This window comes from Dermacentor variabilis, chromosome 9 (genome assembly GCF_050947875.1).
Source record: "Dermacentor variabilis isolate Ectoservices chromosome 9, ASM5094787v1, whole genome shotgun sequence".
Lineage (NCBI taxonomy): Eukaryota > Metazoa > Arthropoda > Arachnida > Ixodida > Ixodidae > Dermacentor > Dermacentor variabilis.
Window position 1 is genome coordinate 7,744,746 of NC_134576.1, and position 26,457 is coordinate 7,771,202.

At 46.6% G+C, this 26,457-nt stretch overlaps 5 non-coding genes across 5 annotated transcripts; all 5 read right to left on the reverse strand.

The window, feature by feature from the left end:
- Window positions 1–12,965: 12,965 nt before the first annotated feature.
- On the reverse strand, window positions 12,966–13,038 carry TRNAS-CGA (transfer RNA serine (anticodon CGA)). Its single transcript has one exon. It is a non-coding gene; the product is annotated as a tRNA-Ser (tRNA).
- A 2,253-nt stretch (window positions 13,039–15,291) lies between these two features.
- On the reverse strand, window positions 15,292–15,364 carry TRNAS-CGA (transfer RNA serine (anticodon CGA)). The gene has a single exon. It is a non-coding gene; the product is annotated as a tRNA-Ser (tRNA).
- A 2,718-nt stretch (window positions 15,365–18,082) lies between these two features.
- On the reverse strand, window positions 18,083–18,155 carry TRNAS-CGA (transfer RNA serine (anticodon CGA)). Its single transcript has one exon. It is a non-coding gene; the product is annotated as a tRNA-Ser (tRNA).
- Window positions 18,156–19,013: 858 nt separating this feature from the next.
- Window positions 19,014–19,086, reverse strand: TRNAS-CGA (transfer RNA serine (anticodon CGA)). Its single transcript has one exon. It is a non-coding gene; the product is annotated as a tRNA-Ser (tRNA).
- Window positions 19,087–20,401: 1,315 nt separating this feature from the next.
- Window positions 20,402–20,474, reverse strand: TRNAS-CGA (transfer RNA serine (anticodon CGA)). The gene has a single exon. It is a non-coding gene; the product is annotated as a tRNA-Ser (tRNA).
- Window positions 20,475–26,457: the final 5,983 nt, after the last annotated feature.

A 26,457-nucleotide genomic window follows, 5' to 3' on the forward strand; every position in this document is an offset into this window, starting at 1 on the left:
TGTTTCACCATCAACTTTCTTGGGTATTAATGTGTACTAGTAAAACCCTGGGAGTGTTAGCCAGCGCCACCACACACAGACCTTGGCGGCGGACGTGGAACGTCCTCGTTTCCGCAGGCGTCACGAGAATGTGATCTTTTTGGGTGAAGAAACTGGTGAATAAACCCACATATGCTACCTGAAGGCATCAATGTTTCCGGATTCGCGACCCTCGTTAAGTAATAAACGAGAAGAAAGAGGGTTAACCGATGGGCCCTATATCGATTAGTCATATCATGGGAAGCCAACAAGCACTGACAGCAAGGACAACATTGGGGAAATTAGTTGTGCCTAAAAAATGGTATGATGAAACGATAAATTATTAGAAATAAAAGCGGATGAAAAAACAACTTGCCGCAGGTGGGAACCGAACCCACAACCTTCTCATTTCGCGTGCGATGCTCTACCGATTGAGCTACCGCGGCGCTGTTTCCCCATCAACTTTCTTGGGTAATAATGTGTACTAGTAAAACCCTGCGAGTGTTAGCCAGCGCCACAACTCACAGACCTTGGCGGCGGACGTGGAACGTCCTCCTTGACGCAGGCGTCATGAAAAATTGATCTTTTCGGGTGAAGGCTACTGGTCAATAAACCCACATATGCTACCTGAAGGCATCAATTTTGCCGGATTCGAGACCCTCACTATGTAATAAACGAGAAGAAAGAGGGTTAACCGAGGGGCCCTATATCGATTAGTCATATCATGGGAAGCCAACAAGCACTGACAGCAAGGACAACATTGGGGAAATTAGTTGTGCCTAATAAATGGTATGATGAAACGATAAATTATTAGAAATTAAAGCGGATGAAAAAACAACTTGCCGCAGGTGGGACCCGAACCCATAACCTTCGCATTTCGCGTGCGATGCTCTACCAATTGAGCTACCGCGGCGCTGTTTCCCCATCAACTTTCTTGGGTATTTATGTGTACTAGTAAAATCCTGGAAGTGTTAGCCAGCGCCACCACTCACTGACCTTGGCGGCGGACGTGGAACGTCCTCCTTGACGCAGGCGTCATGAAAAATTGATCTTTTCGGGTGAAGGCTACTGGTCAATAAACCCACATATGCTACCTGAAGGCATCAATCTTGCCGGATTCGAGACCCTCACTATGTAATAAACGAGAAGAAAGAGGGTTAACCGAGGGGCCCTATATCGATTAGTCATATCATGGGAAGCCAACAAGCACTGACAGCAAGGACAACATTGGGGAAATTAGTTGTGCCTAATAAATGGTATGATGAAACGATAAATTATTAGAAATTAAAGCGGATGAAAAAACAACTTGCCGCAGGTGGGAACCGAACCCACAACCTTCGCATTTCGCGTGCGATGCTCTACCGATTGAGCTACCGCGGCGCTGTTTCCCCATCAACTTTCTTGGGTAATAATGTGTACTAGTAAAACACTGCGAGTGTTAGCCAGCGCCACAACTCACAGACCTTGGCGGCGGACGTGGAAGGTCCTCGTCGCTGCAGGCGTCACGAGAATGTGACCTTTTCGGGTGAACGCAACTGGTCAATAAACCCACATATGCTACCTGAAGGCATCAATCTTTATGGATTCGAGACCCTCGCTATGTAATAAACGAGAAGAAAGGCGGTTAACCAAGGGGCACGATATTTATTAGTCATATCATGCGAAGCCAACAAGGACTGACAGCAAGGACAACATTGCGGAAATTAGTTGTGCCTAGCAAATGGTATGAAGAAACGATAAATTATTAGAAATTAAAGCGGATGAAAAAACAACTTGCCGCAGGTGGGACCCGAACCCACAACCCTCGCATTTCGCGTGCGATGCTCTACCAATTGAGCTACCGCGGCGCTGTTTCCCCATCAACTTTCTTGGGTATTTATGTGTACTAGTAAACCCTGGGAGTGTTAGCCAGTGCCACCACTCACTGACCTTGGCGGAGCACGAGGAGCGTCCTCCTTTACGCAGGCGTCAGAAAAAAGTAATCTTTTCGGGTGAAGGCAACTGGTCAATAAACCCACATATGCTACCTGAAGGCATCAATCTTGCCGGATTCGAGACCCTCACTATGTAATAAACGAGAAGAAAGAGGGTTAACCGAGGGGCCCTATATCGATTAGTCATATCATGGGAAGCCAACAAGCACTGACAGCAAGGACAACATTGGGGAAATTAGTTGTGCCTAATAAATGGCATGAAGAAACAATAAATAATTAGAAATTAAAAAGGTTGAAAAAACAACTTGCCAAAGGTGGGAACCGAACCCACAACCTTCGCATTTCGCATGCGATGCTCTACCAATTGAGCTACCGCGGCGCTGTTTCCCCATCAACTTTCTTGGGTATTAATGTGTACTAGTAAAACCCTGCGAGTGTTAGCCAGCGCCACAACTCACAGACCTTGGCGGCGGACGTGGAAGGTCCTCGTCGCCGCAGGCGTCACGAGAATGTGATCTTTTCGGGTGAACGCAACTGGTCAATAAACCCACATATGCTACCTAAAGGCATCAATCTTGCTGGATTCGAGACCCTCGCTATGTAATAAACGAGAAGAAAGGCGGTTAACCGAGGGGCCCGATATTTATTAGTCATATCATGCGAAGCCAACAAGGACTGACAGCAAGGACAACATTGCAGAAATTAGTTGTGCCTAATAAATGGTACGAAGAAACGATAAATTATTAGAAATTATAGCGGATGAAAAAACAACTTGCCGCAGGTGGGACCCGAACGCATAAACTTCGCATTTCGCGTGCGATGCTCTACCAATTGAGCTACCGCGGCGCTGTTTCCCCATCAACTTTCTTGGGTATTTATGTGTACTAGTAAAATCCTGGAAGTGTTAGCCAGCGCCACCACTCACTGACCTTGGCGGCAGACGTGGAACGTCCTCCTTGACGCAGGCGTCACAAGAAAGTGATCTTTTCGGGTGAAGGCTACTGGTCAATAAACCCACATATGCTACCTGAAGGCATCAATCTTGCCGGATTCGAGACCCTCGCTATGTAATAAACGAGAAGAAAGGCGGTTAACCGAGGGGCCCAATATTTATTAGTCATATCATGAGAAGCCAACAAGCACTGACAGCAAGGACAACATTGGGGAAATTAGTTGTGCCTAATAAATGCTATGAAGAAACGATAAATTATTAGAAATTAAAGCGGATGTAAAACAACTTGCCGCAGGTGGGAACCGAACCCACAACCTTCGCATTTCGCGTGCGATGCTCTACCATTTGAGCTACCGCGGCGCTGTTTCACCATCAACTTTCTTGGGTATTAATGTGTACTAGTAAAACCCTGGGAGTGTTAGCCAGCGCCACCACACACAGACCTTGGCGGCGGACGTGGAACGTCCTCGTTGCCGCAGGCGTCACGAGAATGTGATCTTTTTGGGTGAAGAAACTGGTGAATAAACCCACATATGCTACCTGAAGGCATCAATGTTTCCGGATTCGCGACCCTCGTTCTGTAATAAACGAGAAGAAAGGGGGTTAACCGAGGGGCCCGATATTTATTAGTCATATCATGAGAAGCCAACAGGGACTGACAGCAAGGACAACATTGGGGAAATTAGTTGTGCCTAATAGATGGCATGAAGAAACAATAAATAATTAGAAATTAAAAAGGTTGAAAAAACAACTTGCCGAAGGTGGGAACCGAACCCACAACCTTCGCATTTCGCATGCGATGCTCTACCAATTGAGCTACCGAGCGCTGTTTCCCCATCAACTTTCTTGGGTATTAATGTGTACTAGTAAAACCCTGGGAGTGTTAGCCAGCGCCACCACACACAGACCTTGGCGGCGGACGTGGAACGTCCTCGTTGCCGCAGGCGTCACGAGAATGGGATCTTTTTGGGTGAAGAAACTGGTGAATAAACCCACATATGCTACCTGAAGGCATCAATGTTTCCGGATTCGCGACCCTCGTTCTGTAATAAACGAGAAGAAAGGGGGTTAACCGAAGGGCCCGATATTTATTAGTCATATCATGAGAAGCCAACAAGCACTGACAGCAAGGACAACATAGGGGAAATAACTTGTGCCTAATAAATGGCATGAAGAAACGATAAATTATTAGAAATTAAAGCGGATAAAAAACAACTTGCCGTAGGTGGGAACCGAACCCACAACCTTCGCATTTCGCGTGCGATGCTCTACCAATTGAGCTACCGCGGCGCTGTTTCCACATCAACTTTCTTGGGTATTTATGTGTACTAGTAAAATCCTGGGGGTATTAGCCAGCGCCACCACTCACAGACCTTGGCGGCTGACGTGGAACGTCCTCGTTGACGCAGGCGTCGCGAGAAACTGATCTTTTTGGGTGAAGGCAACTGGTCAATAAACCCACATATGCTACCTGAAGGCATCAATCTTGCCGGATTCGAGACCCTCGCTATGTAATAAACGAGAAGAAAGGCGGTTAACCGAGGGGCCCGATATTTATTAGTCATATCATGAGAAGCTAACAAGCACTGACAGAAAGGACAACATTGGGGAAATTAGTTGTGCCTAATAAATTGTATGAAGAAACGAATTATAATTAGAAATTAAAGCGGGTCAAAAACAACTTGCCGCAGGTGGGAACCGAACCCACAACCTTCACATTTCGCATGCGATGCTCTACCAATTGAGCTACCGCGGCGCTGTTTCCCCATCAACTTTCTTGGGTATTTATGTGTACTAGTAAACCCTGGGAGTGTTAGCCAGCGCCACCAATCACTGACCTTGGCGGAGCACGAGGAGCGTCCTCCTTTACGCAGGCGTCACGAAAAAGTGATCTTTTCGGGTGAAGGCAACTGGTCAATAAACCCACATATGCTACCTGAAGGCATCAATCTTGCCCGATTCGCGACCCTCGTAAAGTAATAAACGAGAAGAAAGGGGGTTAACCGAGGGGCCCTATATCGATTAGTCATATCATGGGAAGCCAACAAGTACTGACAGCAAGGACAACATTGGGGAAATTAGTAGTGCCTAATGAATGCTATGAAGAAACGATAAATTATTAGAAATTAAAGCGGATGAAAAAACAACTTGCCGCACGTGGGAACCGAACCCACAACCTTCGCATTTCGCGTGCGATGCTCTAACGATTGAGCTACCGCGGCGCTGTTTCCCCATCAACTTTCTTGGGTAATAATGTGTACTAGTAAAACCCTGCGAGTGTTAGCCAGCGCCACAACTCACAGACCTTGGCGGCGGACGTGGAAGGTCCTCGTCGCCGCAGGCGTCACGAGAATGTGATCTTTTCGGGTGAACGCAACTGGTCAATAAACCCACATATGCTACCTGAAGGCATCAATCTTGATGGATTCGAGACCCTCGCTATGTAATAAACGAGAAGAAAGGCGGTTAACCGAGGGGCCCGATATTTATTAGTCATATCATGAGAAGAAAACAAGCACTGACAGCAAGGACAACATAGGGGAAATAACTTGTGCCTAATAAATGGCATGAAGAAACGATAAATTATTAGAAATTAAAGCGGATAAAAAACAACTTGCCGTAGGTGGGAACCGAACCCACAACCTTCGCATTTCGCGTGCGATGCTCTACCCATTGAGCTACCACGGCGCTGTTTCCCTATCAACTTTCTTGGGTATTTATGTGTACTAGTAAAATCCTGGGAGTTTTAGCCAGCGCCACCACTCACTGACCTTGGCGGCGGACGTGGAACGTCCTCCTCGACGCAGGCGTCATGAAAAATTGATCTTTTCGGGTGAACGCAACTGGTCAATAAACCCACATATGCTACCTAAAGGCATCAATCTTGCTGGATTCGAGACCCTCGCTATGTAATAAACGAGAAGAAAGGCGGTTAACCGAGGGGCCCGATATTTATTAGTCATATCATGCGAAGCCAACAAGGACTGACAGCAAGGACAACATTGCGGAAATTAGTTGTGCCTAATAAATGGTACGAAGAAACGATTAATTATTAGAAATTAAAGCGGATGAAAAAACAACTTGCCGCAGGTGGGACCCGAACCCATAACCTTCGCATTTCGCGTGCGATGCTCTACCAATTGAGCTACCGCGGCGCTGTTTCCCCATCAAATTTCTTGGGTATTTATGTGTACTAGTAAAATCCTGGAAGTGTTAGCCAGCGCCACCACTCACTGACCTTGGCGGCGGACGTGGAACGTCCTCCTTGACGCAGGCGTCACAAGAAAGTGATCTTTTCGGGTGAAGGCTACTGGTCAATAAACCCACATATGCTACCTGAAGGCATCAATCTTGCCGGATTCGAGACCCTCGCTATGTAATAAACGAGAAGAAAGGCGGTTAACCGAGGGGCCCGATATTTATTAGTCATATCATGAGAAGCCAACAAGCACTGACAGCAAGGACAACATTGGGGAAATTAGTTGTGCCTAATAAATGCTATGAAGAAACGATAAATTATCAGAAATTAAAGCGGATGTAAAACAACTTGCCGCAGGTGGGAACCGAACCCACAACCTTCGCATTTCGCGTGCGATGCTCTACCATTTGAGCTACCGCGGCGCTGTTTCCCCATCAACTTTCTTGGGTATTTATGTGTACTAGTAAAACCCTGGGAGTGTTAGCCAGCGCCACCACACACAGACCTTGGCGGCGGACGTGGAACGTCCTCGTTGCCGCAGGCGTCACGAGAATGTGATCTTTTTGGGTGAAGAAACTGGTGAATAAACCCACATATGCTACCTGAAGGCATCAATGTTTCCGGATTCGCGACCCTCGTTCTGTAATAAACGAGAAGAAAGGGGGTTAACCGAGGGGCCCGATATTTATTAGTCATATCATGAGAAGCCAACAAGGACTGACAGCAAGGACAACATAGGGGAAATAACTTGTGCCTAATAAATGGCATGAAGAAACGATAAATTATTAGAAATTAAATTGTATGAAAAAACAAGTTTCCGCAGGTGGGAACCGAACCCACAACCTTCGCATTTCGCGGGCGTTGCTCAACCAATTGAGCTACCGCGGCGCTGTTTTCCCATCAACTTTCTTGGGTATTTGTGTGTACTAGTAAACCCTGGGAGTATTAGCCAGCGCATCACTCACAGACCTTGGCGGCGGACGTGGAACGTCCTCGTTGACGCAGGCGTCGAGAGAAAGTGATCTTTTTGGGTGAAGGCAACTGGTCAATAAACCCACATATGCTACCTGAAGGCATCAATCTTGCCGGATTCGAGACCCTTGCTATGTAATAAACGAGAAGAAAGGGGGTTAACCGAGGGGCCCGATATTTATTAGTCATATCATGAGAAGCCAACAAGCACGGACAGCAAGGACAACATTGGGGAAATTAGTTGTGCCTAAGAAATTGTATGAAGAAACGATAAATAATTAGAAATTAAAGCGGGTCAAAAACAACTTGCCGCAGGTGGGAACCGAACCCACAACCTTCACATTTCGCATGCGATGCTCTACCAATTGAGCTACCGCGGCGCTGTTTCCCCATCAACTTTCTTGGGTATTTATGTGTACTAGTAAACCCTGGGAGTGTTAGCCAGTGCCACCACTCACTGACCTTCGCGGCGGACGTGGAACGTCCTCCTTGACGCAGGCGTCACAAGAAAGTGATCTTTTCGGGTGAAGGCAACTGGTCAATAAACCCACATATGCTACCTGAAGGCATCAATGTTTCCGGATTCGCGACCCTCGTTCTGTAATAAACGAGAAGAAAGGGGGTTAACCGAGGGGCCCGATATTTATTAGTCATATCATGAGAAGCCAACAAGCACTGACAGCAAGGACAACATAGGGGAAATAACTTGTGCCTAATAAATGGCATGAAGAAACGATAAATTATTAGAAATTAAATTGTATGAAAAAACAAGTTTCCGCAGGTGGGAACCGAACCCACAACCTTCGCATTTCGCGGGCGTTGCTCAACCAATTGAGCTACCGCGGCGCTGTTTTCCCATCAACTTTCTTGGGTATTTGTGTGTACTAGTAAACCCTGGGAGTATTAGCCAGCGCATCACTCACAGACCTTGGCGGCGGACGTGGAACGTCCTCGTTGACGCAGGCGTCGAGAGTAAGTGATCTTTTTGGGTGAAGGCAACTGGTCAATAAACCCACATATGCTACCTGAAGGCATCAATCTTGCCGGATTCGAGACCCTTGCTATGTAATAAACGAGAAGAAAGGGGGTTAACCGAGGGGCCCGATATTTATTAGTCATATCATGAGAAGCCAACAAGCACGGACAGCAAGGACAACATTGGGGAAATTAGTTGTGCCTAATAAATTGCATGAAGAAACGATAAATTATTAGAAATTAAAGCGGATAAAAAACAACTTGCCGTAGGTGGGAACCGAAGCCACAACCTTCGCATTTCGCGTGCGATGCTCTATCAATTGAGCTACCGCGGCGCTGTTTCCCCATCAACTTTCTTGGGTATTTATGTGTACTAGTAAATCCTGGGAGTATTAGCCAGCGCCACCACTCAAAGACCTTGGCGGCGGACGTGGAACGTCCTCGTTGACGCAGGCGTCGCGAGAAACTGATCTTTTTAGGTGAAGGCAACTGGTCAATAAACCCACATATGCTACCTGAAGGCATCAATCTTGCCGGATTCGAGACCCTCGCTATGTAATAAACGAGAAGAAAGGCGGTTAACCGAGGGGCCCGATATTTATTAGTCATATCATGAGAAGCTAACAAGCACTGACACAAGGACGACATTGGGGAAATTAGTTGTGCCAAATGAATGCTATGAAGAAACGATAAATTATTAGAAATTAAAGCGGATGAAAAAACAACTTGCCGTAGGTGGGAACCGAACCCACAACCTTCGCATTTCGCGTGCGATGCTGTACCCATTGAGCTACCACGGCGCTGTTTCCCTATCAACTTTCTTGGGTATTTATGTGTACTAGTAAAATCCTGGGAGTTTTAGCCAGCGCCACCACTCACTGACCTTGGCGGCGGACGTGGAACGTCCTCCTCGACGCAGACGTCATGAAAAATTGATCTTTTCGGGTGAACGCAACTGGTCAATAAACCCACATATGCTACCTAAAGGCATCAATCTTACTGGATTCGAGACCCTCGCTATGTAATAAACGAGAAGAAAGGCGGTTAACCGAGGGGCCCGATATTTATTAGTCATATCATGCGAAGCCAACAAGGACTGACAGCAAGGACAACATTGCGGAAATTAGTTGTGCCTAATAAATGGTACGAAGAAACGATAAATTATCAGAAATTAAAGCGGATGTAAAACAACTTGCCGCAGGTGGGAACCGAACCCACAACCTTCGCATTTCGCGTGCGATGCTCTACCATTTGAGCTACCGCGGCGCTGTTTCCCCATCAACTTTCTTGGGTATTTATGTGTACTAGTAAAACCCTGGGAGTGTTAGCCAGCGCCACCACACACAGACCTTGGCGGCGGACGTGGAACGTCCTCGTTGCCGCAGGCGTCACGAGAATGTGATCTTTTTGGGTGAAGAAACTGGTGAATAAACCCACATATGCTACCTGAAGGCATCAATGTTTCCGGATTCGCGACCCTCGTTCTGTAATAAACGAGAAGAAAGGGGGTTAACCGAGGGGCCCGATATTTATTAGTCATATCATGAGAAGCCAACAAGCACTGACAGCAAGGACAACATAGGGGAAATAACTTGTGCCTAATAAATGGCATGAAGAAACGATAAATTATTAGAAATTAAATTGTATGAAAAAACAAGTTTCCGCAGGTGGGAACCGAACCCACAACCTTCGCATTTCGCGGGCGTTGCTCAACCAATTGAGCTACCGCGGCGCTGTTTTCCCATCAACTTTCTTGGGTATTTGTGTGTACTAGTAAACCCTGGGAGTATTAGCCAGCGCATCACTCACAGACCTTGGCGGCGGACGTGGAACGTCCTCGTTGACGCAGGCGTCGAGAGAAAGTGATCTTTTTGGGTGAAGGCAACTGGTCAATAAACCCACATATGCTACCTGAAGGCATCAATCTTGCCGGATTCGAGACCCTTGCTATGTAATAAACGAGAAGAAAGGGGGTTAACCGAGGGGCCCGATATTTATTAGTCATATCATGAGAAGCCAACAAGCACGGACAGCAAGGACAACATTGGGGAAATTAGTTGTGCCTAATAAATTGTATGAAGAAACGATAAATAATTAGAAATTAAAGCGGGTCAAAAACAACTTGCCGCAGGTGGGAACCGAACCCACAACCTTCACATTTCGCATGCGATGCTCTACCAATTGAGCTACCGCGGCGCTGTTTCCCCATCAACTTTCTTGGGTATTTATGTGTACTAGTAAACCCTGGGAGTGTTAGCCAGCGCCACCAATCACTGACCTTGGCGGAGCACGAGGAGCGTCCTCCTTTACGCAGGCGTCACAAAAAGTAATCTTTTCGGGTGAAGGCAACTGGTCAATAAACCCACATATGCTACCTGAAGGCATCAATCTTGCCCGATTCGCGACCCTCGTTAAGTAATAAACGAGACGAAAGAGGGTTAACCGAGGGGCCCTATATCGATTAGTCATATCATGGGAAGCCAACAAGCACTGACAGCAAGGACAACATTGGGGAAATTAGTTGTGCCTAATAAATGGTATGATGAAACGATAAATTATTAGAAATTAAAGCGGATGAAAAAACAACTTGCCGCAGGTGGGAACCGAACCCACAACCTTCGCATTTCGCGTGCGATGCTCTACCGATTGAGCTACCGCGTCGCTGTTTCCCCATCAACTTTCTTGGGTAATAATGTGTACTAGTAAAACCCTGCGAGTGTTAGCCAGCGCCACAACTCACAGACCTTGGCGGCGGACGTGGAAGGTCCTCCTTTACGCAGGCGTCACAAAAAAGTGATCTTTTCGGGAGAAGGCAACTGGTCAATAAACCCACATATGCTACCTGAAGGCATCAATCTTGATGGATTCGAGACCCTCGCTATGTAATAAACGAGAAGAAAGGCGGTTAACCGAGGGGCCCGATATTTATTAGTCATATCATGCGAAGCCAACAAGGACTGACAGCAAGGACAACATTGCGGAAATTAGTTGTGCCTAACAAATGGTATGAAGAAACGATAAATTATTAGAAATTAAAGCGGATGAAAAAACAACTTGCCGCAGGTGGGACCCGAACCCACAACCTTCGCATTTCGCGTGCGATGCTCTACCAATTGAGCTACCACGGCGCTGTTTCCCTATCAACTTTCTTGGGTATTTATGTGTACTAGTAAAATCCTGGGAGTTTTAGCCAGCGCCACCACTCACTGACCTTGGCGGCGGACGTGGAACGTCCTCCTCGACGCAGGCGTCATGAAAAATTGATCTTTTCGGGTGAACGCAACTGGTCAATAAACCCACATATGCTAACTAAAGGCATCAATCTTGCTGGATTCGAGACCCTCGCTATGTAAAAAACGAGAAGAAAGGCGGTTAACCGAGGGGCCCGATGTTTATTATTCATATCATGAGAAGCCAACAAGGACTGACAGCAAGGACAACATTGGGGAAATTAGTTGTGCCTAATAAATGCTATGAAGAAAGGATAAATTATTAGAAATTAAAGCGGATGTAAAACAACTTGCCGCAGGTGGGAACCGAACCCACAACTTTCGCATTTCGCGCGCGATGCTCTACCATTTGAGCTACCGCGGCGCTGTTTCCCCATCAACTTTCTTGGGTATTTATGTGTAATAGTAAAATTCTGGGAGTGTTAGCCAGTGCCACCACTCACTGACCTTCGCGGCGGACGTGGAACGTCCTCCTTGACGCAGGCGTCACAAGAAAGTGATCTTTTCGGGTGAAGGCAACTGGTCAATAAACCCACATATGCTACCTGAAGGCATCAATGTTTCCGGATTCGCGACCCTCGTTCTGTAATAAACGAGAAGAAAGGGGGTTAACCGAGGGGCCCGATATTTATTAGTCATATCATGAGAAGCCAACAAGCACTGACAGCAAGGACAACATAGGGGAAATAACTTGTGCCTAATAAATGGCATGAAGAAACGATAAATTATTAGAAATTAAATTGTATGAAAAAACAAGTTTCCGCAGGTGGGAACCGAACACACAACCTTCGCATTTCGCGGGCGTTGCTCAACCAATTGAGCTACCGCGGCGCTGTTTTCCCATCAACTTTCTTGGGTATTTGTGTGTACTAGTAAACCCTGGGAGTATTAGCCAGCGCATCACTCACAGACCTTGGCGGCGGACGTGGAACGTCCTCGTTGACGCAGGCGTCGAGAGAAAGTGATCTTTTTGGGTGAAGGCAACTGGTCAATAAACCCACATATGCTACCTGAAGGCATCAATCTTGCCGGATTCGAGACCCTTGCTATGTAATAAACGAGAAGAAAGGGGGTTAACCGAGGGGCCCGATATTTATTAGTCATATCATGAGAAGCCAACAAGCACGGACAGCAAGGACAACATTGGGGAAATTAGTTGTGCCTAATAAATTGCATGAAGAAACGATAAATTATTAGAAATTAAAGCGGATAAAAAACAACTTGCCGTAGGTGGGAACCGAAGCCACAACCTTCGCATTTCGCGTGCGATGCTCTATCAATTGAGCTACCGCGGCGCTGTTTCCCCATCAACTTTCTTGGGTATTTATGTGTACTAGTAAATCCTGGGAGTATTAGCCAGCGCCACCACTCAAAGACCTTGGCGGCGGACGTGGAACGTCCTCGTTGACGCAGGCGTCGCGAGAAACTGATCTTTTTAGGTGAAGGCAACTGGTCAATAAACCCACATATGCTACCTGAAGGCATCAATCTTGCCGGATTCGAGACCCTCGCTATGTAATAAACGAGAAGAAAGGCGGTTAACCGAGGGGCCCGATATTTATTAGTCATATCATGAGAAGCTAACAAGCACTGACAGCAAGGACGACATTGGGGAAATTAGTTGTGCCAAATGAATGCTATGAAGAAACGATAAATTATTAGAAATTAAAGCGGATGAAAAAACTTGCCGCAGGTGGGAACCGAACCCACAACCTTCGCATTTCGCGTGCGATGCTCTACCAATTGAGCTACCGCGGCGCTGTTTCCCCATCAACTTTCTTGGGTATTTATGTGTACTAGAAAACCCTGGGAGTGTTAGCCAGTGCCACCACTCACTGACCTTGGCGGCGGACGTGGAACGTCCTCCATGACGCAGGCGTCATAAGAAAGTGATCTTTTCCGGTGAAGGCAACTGGTCAATAAACCCACATATGCTACCTGAAGGCATCAATCTTGTCGGATTTGAGACCCTCGCTATGTAATAAACGAGAAGAAAGGCGGTTAACCGAGGGGCCCGATATTCATTAGTCTTATCATGAGAAGCCAACAAGCACGGACAGCAAGGACAACATTGGGGAAATTAATTGTGCCTACTAAATTGTATGAAGAAACGATAAATAATTAGAAATTAAAGCGGGTCAAAAACAACTTGCCGCAGGTGGGAACCGAACCCACAACCTTCACATTTCGCATGCGATGCTCTACCAAATGAGCTACCGCGGCGCTGTTTCCCCATCAACTTTCTTGGGTATTTATGTGTACTAGTAAACCCTGGGAGTGTTAGGCAGCGCCACCAATCACTGACCTTGGCGGAGCACGAGGAGCGTCCTCCTTTACGCAGGCGTCACAAAAAAGTGATCTTTTCGGGAGAAGGCAACTGGTCAATAAACCCACATATGCTACCTGAAGGCATCAATCTTGCTGGATTCGAGACCCTCGCTATGTAAAAAACGAGAAGAAAGGCGGTTAACCGAGGGGCCCGATGTTTATTATTCATATCATGAGAAGCCAACAAGGACTGACAGCAAGGACAACATTGGGGAAATTAGTTGTGCCTAACAAATGGTATAAAGTAACGATAAATTATTAGAAATTAAAGCGGATGAAAAAACAACTTGCCGCAGGTGGGACCCGAACCCACAACCTTCGCATTTCGCGTGCGATGCTCTACCAATTGAGCTACCACGGCGCTGTTTCCCTATCAACTTTCTTGGGTATTTATGTGTACTAGTAAAATCCTGGGAGTTTTAGCCAGCGCCACCACTCACTGACCTTGGCGGCGGACGTGGAACGTCCTCCTCGACGCAGGCGTCATGAAAAATTGATCTTTTCGGGTGAACGCAACTGGTCAATAAACCCACATATGCTAACTAAAGGCATCAATCTTGCTGGATTCGAGACCCTCGCTATGTAAAAAACGAGAAGAAAGGCGGTTAACCGAGGGGCCCGATGTTTATTATTCATATCATGAGAAGCCAACAAGGACTGACAGCAAGGACAACATTGGGGAAATTAGTTGTGCCTAATAAATGCTATGAAGAAACGATAAATTATTAGAAATTAAAGCGGATGTAAAACAACTTGCCGCAGGTGGGAACCGAACCCACAACTTTCGCATTTCGCGCGCGATGCTCTACCATTTGAGCTACCGCGGCGCTGTTTCCCCATCAACTTTCTTGGGTATTTATGTGTAATAGTAAAATTCTGGGAGTGTTAGCCAGTGCCACCACTCACTGACCTTCGCGGCGGACGTGGAACGTCCTCCTTGACGCAGGCGTCACAAGAAAGTGATCTTTTCGGGTGAAGGCAACTGGTCAATAAACCCACATATGCTACCTGAAGGCATCAATGTTTCCGGATTCGCGACCCTCGTTCTGTAATAAACGAGAAGAAAGGGGGTTAACCGAGGGGCCCGATATTTATTAGTCATATCATGAGAAGCCAACAAGCACTGACAGCAAGGACAACATAGGGGAAATAACTTGTGCCTAATAAATGGCATGAAGAAACGATAAATTATTAGAAATTAAATTGTATCAAAAAACAAGTTTCCGCAGGTGGGAACCGAACCCACAACCTTCGCATTTCGCGGGCGTTGCTCAACCAATTGAGCTACCGCGGCGCTGTTTTCCCATCAACTTTCTTGGGTATTTGTGTGTACTAGTAAACCCTGGGAGTATTAGCCAGCGCATCACTCACAGACCTTGGCGGCGGACGTGGAACGTCCTCGTTGACGCAGGCGTCGCGAGAAACTGATCTTTTTAGGTGAAGGCAACTGGTCAATAAACCCAGATATGCTACCTGAAGGCATCAATCTTGCCGGATTCGAGACCCTCGCTATGTAATAAACGAGAAGAAAGGCGGTTAACCGAGGGGCCCGATATTTATTAGTCATATCATGAGAAGCTAACAAGCACTGACAGCAAGGACGACATTGGGGAAATTAGTTGTGCCAAATGAATGCTATGAAGAAACGATAAATTATTAGAAATTAAATCGGATGAAAAAACTTGCCGCAGGTGGGAACCGAACCCACAACCTTCGCATTTCGCGTGCGATGCTCTACCAATTGAGCTACCGCGGCGCTGTTTCCCCATCAACTTTCTTGGGTATTTATGTGTACTAGAAAACCCTGGGAGTGTTAGCCAGTGCCACCACTCACTGACCTTGGCGGCGGACGTGGAACGTCCTCCATGACGCAGGCGTCATAAGAAAGTGATCTTTTCCGGTGAAGGCAACTGGTCAATAAACCCACATATGCTACCTGAAGGCATCAATCTTGTCGGATTTGAGACCCTCGCTATGTAATAAACGAGAAGAAAGGCGGTTAACCGAGGGGCCCGATATTCATTAGTCTTATCCTGAGAAGCCAACAAGCACGGACAGCAAGGACAACATTGGGGAAATTAATTGTGCCTACTAAATTGTATGAAGAAACGATAAATAATTAGAAATTAAAGCGGGTCAAAAACAACTTGCCGCAGGTGGGAACCGAACCCACAACCTTCACATTTCGCATGCGATGCTCTACCAAATGAGCTACCGCGGCGCTGTTTCCCCATCAACTTTCTTGGGTATTTATGTGTACTAGTAAACCCTGGGAGTGTTAGGCAGCGCCACCTATCACTGACCTTGGCGGAGCACGAGGAGCGTCCTCCTTTACGCAGGCGTCACAAAAAAGTGATCTTTTCGGGAGAAGGTAACTGGTCAATAAACCCACATATGCTACCTGAAGGCATCAATCTTGATGGATTCGAGACCCTCGCTATGTAATAAACGAGAAGAAAGGCGGTTAACCGAGGGGCCCGATATTTATTAGTCATATCATGCGAAGCCAACAAGGACTGACAGCAAGGACAACATTGCGGAAATTAGTTGTGCCTAACAAATGGTATGAAGAAACGATAAATTATTAGAAATTAAAGCGGATGAAAAAACAACTTGCCGCAGGTGGGACCCGAACCCACAACCTTCGCATTTCGCGTGCGATGCTCTACCAATTGAGCTACCACGGCGCTGTTTCCCTATCAACTTTCTTGGGTATTTATGTGTACTAGTAAAATCCTGGGAGTTTTAGCCAGCGCCACCACTCACTGACCTTGGCGGCGGACGTGGAACGTCCTCCTCGACGCAGGCGTCATGAAAAATTGATCTTTTCGGGTGAACGCAACTGGTCAATAAACCCACATATGCTAACTAAAGGCATCAATCTTGCTGGATTCGAGACCCTCGCTATGTAAAAAACGAGAAGAAAGGCGGTTAACCGAGGGGCCCGATGTTTATTATTCATATCATGAGAAGCCAACAAGGACTGACAGCAAGGACAACATTGGGGATATTAGTTGTGCCTAATAAATGCTATGAAGAAACGATAAATTATTAGAAATTAAAGCGGATGTAAAACAACTTGCCGCAGGTGGGAACCGAACCCACAACTTTCGCATTTCGCGCGCGATGCTCTACCATTTGAGCTACCGCGGCGCTGTTTCCCCATCAACTTTCTTGGGTATTTATGTGTAATAGTAAAATTCTGGGAGTTTTAGCCAGTGCCACCACTCACTGACCTTCGCGGCGGACGTGGAACGTCCTCCTTGACGCAGGCGTCACAAGAAAGTGATCTTTTCGGGTGAAGGCAACTGGTCAATAAACCCACATATGCTACCTGAAGGCATCAATGTTTCCGGATTCGCGACCCTCGTTCTGTAATAAACGAGAAGAAAGGGGGTTAACCGAGGGGCCCGATATTTATTAGTCATATCATGAGAAGCCAACAAGCACTGACAGCAAGGACAACATAGGGGAAATAACTTGTGCCTAATAAATGGCATGAAGAAACGATAAATTATTAGAAATTAAATTGTATGAAAAAACAAGTTTCCGCAGGTGGGAACCCAACCCACAACCTTCGCATTTCGCGGGCGTTGCTCAACCAATTGAGCTACCGCGGCGCTGTTTTCCCATCAACTTTCTTGGGTATTTGTGTGTACTAGTAAACCCTGGGAGTATTAGCCAGCGCATCACTCACAGACCTTGGCGGCGGACGTGGAACGTCCTCGTTGACGCAGGCGTCGAGAGAAAGTGATCTTTTTGGGTGAAGGCAACTGGTCAATAAACCCACATATGCTACCTGAAGGCATCAATCTTGCCGGATTCGAGACCCTTGCTATGTAATAAACGAGAAGAAAGGGGGTTAACCGAGGGGCCCGATATTTATTAGTCATATCATGAGAAGCCAACAAGCACGGACAGCAAGGACAACATTGGGGAAATTAGTTGTGCCTAATAAATTGCATGAAGAAACGATAAATTATTAGAAATTAAAGCGGATAAAAAACAACTTGCCGTAGGTGGGAACCGAAGCCACAACCTTCGCATTTCGCGTGCGATGCTCTATCAATTGAGCTACCGCGGCGCTGTTTCCCCATCAACTTTCTTGGGTATTTATGTGTACTAGTAAATCCTGGGAGTATTAGCCAGCGCCACCACTCAAAGACCTTGGCGGCGGACGTGGAACGTCCTCGTTGACGCAGGCGTCGCGAGAAACTGATCTTTTTAGGTGAAGGCAACTGGTCAATAAACCCACATATGCTACCTGAAGGCATCAATCTTGCCGGATTCGAGACCCTCGCTATGTAATAAACGAGAAGAAAGGCGGTTAACCGAGGGGCCCGATATTTATTAGTCGTATCATGAGAAGCTAACAAGCACTGACAGCAAGGACGACATTGGGGAAATAAGTTGTGGCAAATGAATGCTATGAAGAAACGATAAATTATTAGAAATTAAAGCGGATGAAAAAACTTGCCGCAGGTGGGAACCGAACCCACAACCTTCGCATTTCGCGTGCGATGCTCTACCAATTGAGCTACCGCGGCGCTGTTTCCCCATCAACTTTCTTGGGTATTTATGTGTACTAGAAAACCCTGGGAGTGTTAGCCAGTGCCACCACTCACTGACCTTGGCGGCGGACGTGGAACGTCCTCCATGACGCAGGCGTCATAAGAAAGTGATCTTTTCCGGCGAAGGCAACTGGTCAATAAACCCACATATGCTACCTGAAGGCATCAATCTTGTCGGATTTGAGACCCTCGCTATGTAATAAACGAGAAGAAAGGCGGTTAACCGAGGGGCCCGATATTCATTAGTCTTATCATGAGAAGCCAACAAGCACGGACAGCAAGGACAACATTGGGGAAATTAATTGTGCCTACTAAATTGTATGAAGAAACGATAAATAATTAGAAATTAAAGCGGGTCAAAAACAACTTGCCGCAGGTGGGAACCGAACCCACAACCTTCACATTTCGCATGCGATGCTCTACCAAATGAGCTACCGCGGCGCTGTTTCCCCATCAACTTTCTTGGGTATTTATGTGTACTAGTAAACCCTGGGAGTGTTAGGCAGCGCCACCAATCACTGACCTTGGCGGAGCACGAGGAGCGTCCTCCTTTACGCAGGCGTCACAAAAAAGTGATCTTTTCGGGAGAAGGCAACTGGTCAATAAACCCACATATGCTACCTGAAGGCATCAATCTTGCCCGATTCGCGACCCTCGTTAAGTAATAAACGAGAAGAAAGGGGGTTAACCGAGGGGCCCTATATCGATTAGTCATATCATGGGAAGCCAACAAGCACTGACAGCAAGGACAACATTGGGGAAATTAGTAGTGCCTAATGAATGCTATGAACAAACGATAAATTATTAGAAATTAAAGCGGATGAAAAAACAACTTGCCGCAGGTGGGAACCGAACCCACAACCTTCGCATTTCGCGTGCGATGCTCTACCAATTGAGCTACCGCGGCGCTGTTTCCCCATCAAATTTCTTGGGTATTTATGTGTACTAGTAAAATCCTGGGAGTGTTAGCCAGCGCCACCACTCACTGACCTTGGCGGCGGACGTGGAACGTCCTGCTTGACGCAGGCGTCACAAGAAAGTGATCTTTTTGGGTGAACGCAACTGGTCAATAAACCCAGATATGCTACCTGAAGGCATCAATCTTGCTGGATTCGAGACCCTCGCTATGTAATAAACGAGAAGAAAGGCGGTTAACCGAGGGGCCCGATATTTATTAGTCATATCATGCGAAGCCAACAAGGACTGACAGCAAGGACAACACTGCGGAAATTAGTTGTGCCTAACAAATGGTATGAAGAAACGATAAATTATTAGAAATTAAAGCGGATGAAAAACAACTTGCCGCAGGTGGGACCCGAACCCACAACCTTCGCATTTCGCGTGCGATGCTCTACCAATTGAGCTACCACGGTGCTGTATCCCCATCAACTTTCTTGGGTATTTATGTGTACTAGTAAACCCTGGGAGTATTAGCCAGCGCATCACTCAGAGACCTTGGCGGCGGACGTGGAACGTCCTCGTTGACGCAGGCGTCGAGAGAAAGTGATCTTTTTGGGTGAAGGCAACTAAACCCACATATGCTACCTGAAGGCATCAATGTTGCCGGATTCGCGACCCTCGCTATGTAATAAACGAGAAGAAAGGGGGTTAACCGAGGGGCCAAATATTTATTAGTCATATCATGAGAAGCTAACAAGCACTGACAGTAAGGACAACATTGGGGAAATTAGTTGTGCCTAAGAAATGCTATGAAGAAACGATAAATTATTAGAAATTAAAGCGGATGAAAAAACAACTTGCCGCAGGTGGGAACCGAACCCACAACCTTCGCATTTCGCGTGCGATGCTTTACCAATTGAGCTACCACGGCGCTGTTTCCCCATCAACTTTCTTGGGTATTTATGTGTACTGGTAAAATCCTGGGAGGGTTAGCCAGCGCCACCACTCACTGACCTTGGCGGCGGACGTGGAACGTCCTCGTTGGCGCAGGCGTCGCGAGAAACTGATCTTTTTGGGTGAAGGCAACTGGTCAATAAACCCACATATGCTACCTGAAGGCATCAATCTTGCCGGATTCGAGACCCTCGCTATGTAATAAACGAGAAGAAAGGCGGTTAACCGAGGGGCCCGATATTTATTAGTCATATCATGAGAAGCTAACAAGTACTGACAGCAAGGACGACATTGGGGAAATTAGTTGTACCTAATAAATGGTATGAAGAAACGATAAATTATTAGAAATTAAAGCGGATGAAAAAACTTGCCGCAGGTGGGAACCGAACCCACAACCTTCGCATTTCGCGTGCGATGCTCTACCAATTGAGCTACCGCGGCGCTGTTTCCCCATCAACTTTCTTGGGTATTTATGTGTACTAGTAAACCCTGGGAGTGTTAGCCAGTGCCACCACTCACTGACCTTGGCGGCGGACGTGGAACGTCCTCCATGACGCAGGCGTCATAAGAAAGTGATCTTTTCGGGTGAAGGCAACTGGTCAATAAACCCACATATGCTACCTGAAGGCATCAATCTTGCCGGATTTGAGACCCTCGCTATGTAATAAACGAGAAGAAAGGCGGTTAACCGAGGGGCCCGATATTCATTAGTCATATCATGAGAAGCCAACAAGCACGCACAGCAAGGACAACATTGGGGAAATTAGTTGTGCCTAATAAATTGTATGAAGAAACGATAAATAATTAGAAATTAAAGCGGGTCAAAAACAACTTGCCGCAGGTGGGAACCGAACCCACAACCTTCACATTTCGCATGCGATGCTCTACCAATTGAGCTACCGCGGCGCTGTTTCCCCATCAACTTTCTTGGGTATATATGTGTACTAGTAAACCCTGGGAGTGTTAGCCAGCGCCACCACTCACAGACCTTGGCGGCGCACGTGGAACGTCCTCGTTGACTCAGGCGTCACGAGAAAGTGATCTTTTTGGGTGAAGGCAACTGGTCAATAAACCCACATATGCTACCCGAAGGCATCAATGTTGCCGGATTCGCGACCCTCGTTATGTAATAAACGAGAAGAAAGGGGGTTAACCGAGGGGCCCGATATTTATTAGTCATATCATGAGAAGCTAACAAGCACTGACAGCAAGGACAACATTGGGGAAATTAGTAGTGCCTAATGAATGCTATGAAGAAACGATAAATTATTAGAAATTAAAGCGGATGAAAAAACAACTTGCCGCACGTGGGAACCGAACCCACAACCTTCGCATTTCGCGTGCGATGCTCTACCAATTGAGCTACCGCGGCGCTGTTTCCCCATCAAATTTCTCGGGTATTTATGTGTACTAGTAAAATCCTGGGAGTGTTAGCCAGCGCCACCACTCACTGACCTTGGCGGGGGACGTGGAACGTCCTGCTTGACGCAGGCGTCACAAGAAAGTGATCTTTTTGGGTGAACGCAACTGGTCAATAAACCCAGATATGCTACCTGAAGGCATCAATCTTGCTGGATTCGAGACCCTCGCTATGTAATAAACGAGAAGAAAGGCGGTTAACCGAGGGGCCCGATATTTATTAGTCATACCATGCGAAGCCAACAAGGACTGAGAGCAAGGACAACATTGCGGAAATTAGTTGTGCCTAATAAATGGTATGAAGAAACGATAAATTATTAGAAATTAAAGCGGATGGAAAAACAACTAGCCGCAGGTAGGAACCGAACCCACAACCTTCGCATTTCGCGTGCGATGCTCTACCAATTGAGCTACCGCGGCGCTGTTTCCCCATCAAATTTCTTGGGCATTTATGTGTACTAGTAAAATCCTGGGAGTGTTAGCCAGCGCCACCACTCACAGACCTTGGCAGTGCACGTGGAGCGTCCTCCTTGACGCAGGCGTCACAAGGAAGTGATCTTTTCGGGTGAAGACAACTGGTCAATAAACCCACATATGCTACCTGAAGGCATCAATCTTGCCCGATTCGCGACCCTCGTTAAGTAATAAACGAGAAGAAAGGGGGTTAACCGAGGGGCCCTATATCGATTAGTCATATCATGGGAAGCCAACAAGCACTGACAGCAAGGACAACATTGCGGAAATTAGTTGTGCCTAACAAATGGTATGAAGAAACGATAAATTATTAGAAATTAAAGCGGATGAAAAACAACTTGCCGCAGGTGGGACCCGAACCCACAACCTTCGCATTTCGCGTGCGATGCTCTACCAATTGAGCTACCACGGTGCTGTATCCCCATCAACTTTCTTGGGTATTTATGTGTACTAGTAAACCCTGGGAGTATTAGCCAGCGCATCACTCAGAGACCTTGGCGGCGGACGTGGAACGTCCTCGTTGACGCAGGCGTCGAGAGAAAGTGATCTTTTTGGGTGAAGGCAACTAAACCCACATATGCTACCTGAAGGCATCAATGTTGCCGGATTCGCGACCCTCGTTATGTAATAAACGAGAAGAAAGGGGGTTAACCGAGGGGCCCGATATTTATTGGTCATATCATGAGAAGCTAACAAGCACTTACAGCAAGGACAACATTGGGGAAATTAGTTGTGCATAATAAATGCTATGAAGAAACGATAAATTATTAGAAATTAAAGCGGATGAAAAAAACTTGCCGCAGGTGGGAACCGAACCCACAACCTTCGCATTTCGCGTGCGATGCTCTACCAATTAAGCTACCACGGCGCTGTTTCCCCATCAACATTCTATGGTATTTATGTGTTCTAGTAAACTCTGGGAGTGTTAGCCAGCGCCACCACTCACAGTCCTTGGCGGCGGACGTGGAACGTCCTGGTTGACGCCGGCGTCACGAGAAAGTGATCTTTTCGGGTGAAGGCAACTGGGCAATAAACCCACATATGCTACGTGAAGGCATCAATCTTGCCGGATTCGAGACCCTACAATACGTAATAAACGAGAAGAAAGGGGGTTAACCGAGGGGCCCGATTTTTATTAGTCATATCATGAGAAGCCAACAAGCACTGACAGCAAGGACAACATAGGGGAAATTAGTTGTGCCTAATAAATTTTATGAAGAAACGATAAATTATTAGAAAATAAAGCGGATGAAAAAACAACTTGCCGCAGGTGGGAACCGAACCTACAACCTTCGCATTTCGCGTGCGATGCTCTACCATTTGAGCTACCGCGGCGCTGTTTCCCCATCAAATTTCTTGGGTATCTATGTGTACTAGTAAAATCCTGGGAGTGTTAGCCAGCGCCACCACTTACTGACCTTCGCGACGGACGTGGAACGTCCTCCTTGACGCAGGCGTCACAAGAAAGTGATATTTTCGGGTGAAGGCAACTGGTCAATAAACCCACATATGCTACCTGAAGGCATCAATCTTGCCGGATTCGAGACCCTCGCTATGTAATAAACGAGAAGAAAGGGGGTTAACCGAGGGGCACGATATTTATTAGTCATATCATGAGAAGCCAACAAGCACTGACAGCAAGGACAACATAGGGGAAATTAGTTGTGCCTAATAAATGGCATGAAGAAACGTTAAATTATTAGAAATAAAAGTGAATGAAAAAACAACTTGGCGCAGGTGGGAACCGAACCCACAACCGTCGCATTTCGCGTGCAATGCTCTAAAAATTGAGCTACCGCGGCGCTCTTTCCCCATCAACTTTCTTGGGTTATAATGTGTACTAGTAAAACCCTGGGAGTGTTAGCCAGTGCCACCACTCACAGACCTTGGCGGCGGACGTGGAACGTCCTCGTTGACGCAGGCGTCACGAGAAAGTGATCTTTTATGGGGAAGGCAACTGGTCAATAAACCCACATATGCTACCTGAAGGCATCAATCTTGCTGGATTCGAGACCCTCGTTTTGTAATAAACGAGAAGAAAGGGGTTAACCGAGAGGCGCGATATTTATTAGTCATATCATGAGAAGCCAACAAGCCCTGACAGCAAGGACAACATAGGGGAAATTACTTGTCCCTAATAAATGGCATGAAGAAACGATAAATTATTAGAAAAATAAATTGTATGAAAAAACAACTTGCCGCAGGTGGGAACCGAACCCTCAACCTTCGCATTTCGCGTGCGTTGCTCAACCAATTGAGCTAACCCGGCGCTGATTTCCCATCAACTTTCTTGGGAATTTATTGTGCTAGTAAACCCTGGGACTATTAGCCAGCGCCATCACTCACAGACCTTGGCGGCGGACGTGGAACGTCCTCGTTGACGCAGGCGTCACGAGAAAGTGATCTTTTTGGGTGAAGGCAACTGGTCAATAAACCCACATATGCTACCTGAAGGCATCAATCTTGCCGGATTCGAGACCCTCGCTGTGTAATAAACGAGACGAAAGTGGGTTAACCGAGGGGCCCGATATTTATTAGTCGTATCATGAGAAGCCAACAAGCACTTACAGCAAGGACAACAGAGAGGAAATCAGTTGTGCCTAATTCATTTAATAAAGAAACGATAAATAATAGAAATTAAAGTGGATGAAAAAACAACTTGCCGCAGGTGGAACCGAACCCACAACCTTCGCATTTCGCGTGCGATGCTCTACCATTTGAGCTACCGCGGCGCTGTTTCCCCATCAACTTTCTTGGGTATCTATGTGTACTAGTAAAATCCTGGGAGTGTTAGCCAGCGCCACCACTTACTGACCTTCGCGACGGACGTGGAATGTCCTCCTTGACGCAGGCGTCACAAGAAAGTGATATTTTCGGGTGAAGGCAACTGGTCAATAAACCCACATATGCTACCTGAAGGCATCAATCTTGCCGGATTCGAGACCCTCGCTATGTAATAAACGAGAAGAAAGGGGGTTAACCGAGGGGCACGATATTTATTAGTCATATCATGAGAAGCCAACAAGCACTGACAGCAAGGACAACATAGGGGAAATTAGTTGTGCCTAATAAATGGCATGAAGAAACGTTAAATTATTAGAAATAAAAGTGAATGAAAAAACAACTTGGCGCAGGTGGGAACCGAACCCACAAACGTCGCATTTCGCGTGCAATGCTCTACCAATTGAGCTACCGCGGCGCTGTTTCCCCATCAACTTTCTTGGGTTATAATGTGTACTAGTAAAACCCTGGGAGTGTTAGCCAGCGCCACCACTCACAGACCATGGCGGCGGACGTAGAACGTCCTCGTTGCCGCAGGCGTCACGAGAAAGTGATCTTTTATGGGGAAGGCAACTGGTCAATAAACCCACATATGCTACCTGAAGGCATCAATCTTGCTGGATTCGAGACCCTCGTTTTGTAATAAACGAGAAGAAAGGGGTTAACCGAGAGGCCCGATATTTATTAGTCATATCATGAGAAGCCAACAAGCCCTGACAGCAAGGACAACATAGGGGAAATTACTTGTCCCTAATAAATGGCATGAAGAAACGATAAATTATTAGAAAAATAAATTGTATGAAAAAACAACTTGCCGCAGGTGGGAACCGAACCCACAACCGTCGCATTTCGCGTGCAATGCTCTACCAATTGAGCTACCGCGGCGCTCTTTCCCCATCAACTTTCTTGGGTTATAATGTGTACTAGTAAAACCCTGGGAGTGTTAGCCAGTGCCACCACTCACAGACCTTGGCGGCGGACGTGGAACGTCCTCGTTGACGCAGGCGTCACGAGAAAGTGATCTTTTATGGGGAAGGCAACTGGTCAATAAACCCACATATGCTACCTGAAGGCATCAATCTTGCTGGATTCGAGACCCTCGTTTTGTAATAAACGAGAAGAAAGGGGTTAACCGAGAGGCCCGATATTTATTAGTCATATCATGAGAAGCCAACAAGCCCTGACAGCAAGGACAACATAGGGGAAATTACTTGTCCCTAATAAATGGCATGAAGAAACGATAAATTATTAGAAAAATAAATTGTATGAAAAAACAACTTGCCGCAGGTGGGAACCGAACCCTCAACCTTCGCATTTCGCGTGCGTTGCTCAACCAATTGAGCTAACCCGGCGCTGATTTCCCATCAACTTTCTTGGGAATTTATTGTGCTAGTAAACCCTGGGACTATTAGCCAGCGCCATCACTCACAGACCTTGGCGGCGGACGTGGAACGTCCTCGTTGACGCAGGCGTCACGAGAAAGTGATCTTTTTGGGTGAAGGCAACTGGTCAATAAACCCACATATGCTACCTGAAGGCATCAATCTTGCCGGATTCGAGACCCTCGCTGTGTAATAAACGAGACGAAAGTGGGTTAACCGAGGGGCCCGATATTTATTAGTCGTATCATGAGAAGCCAACAAGCACTTACAGCAAGGACAACAGAGAGGAAATCAGTTGTGCCTAATTCATTTAATAAAGAAACGATAAATAATAGAAATTAAAGTGGATGAAAAAACAACTTGCCGCA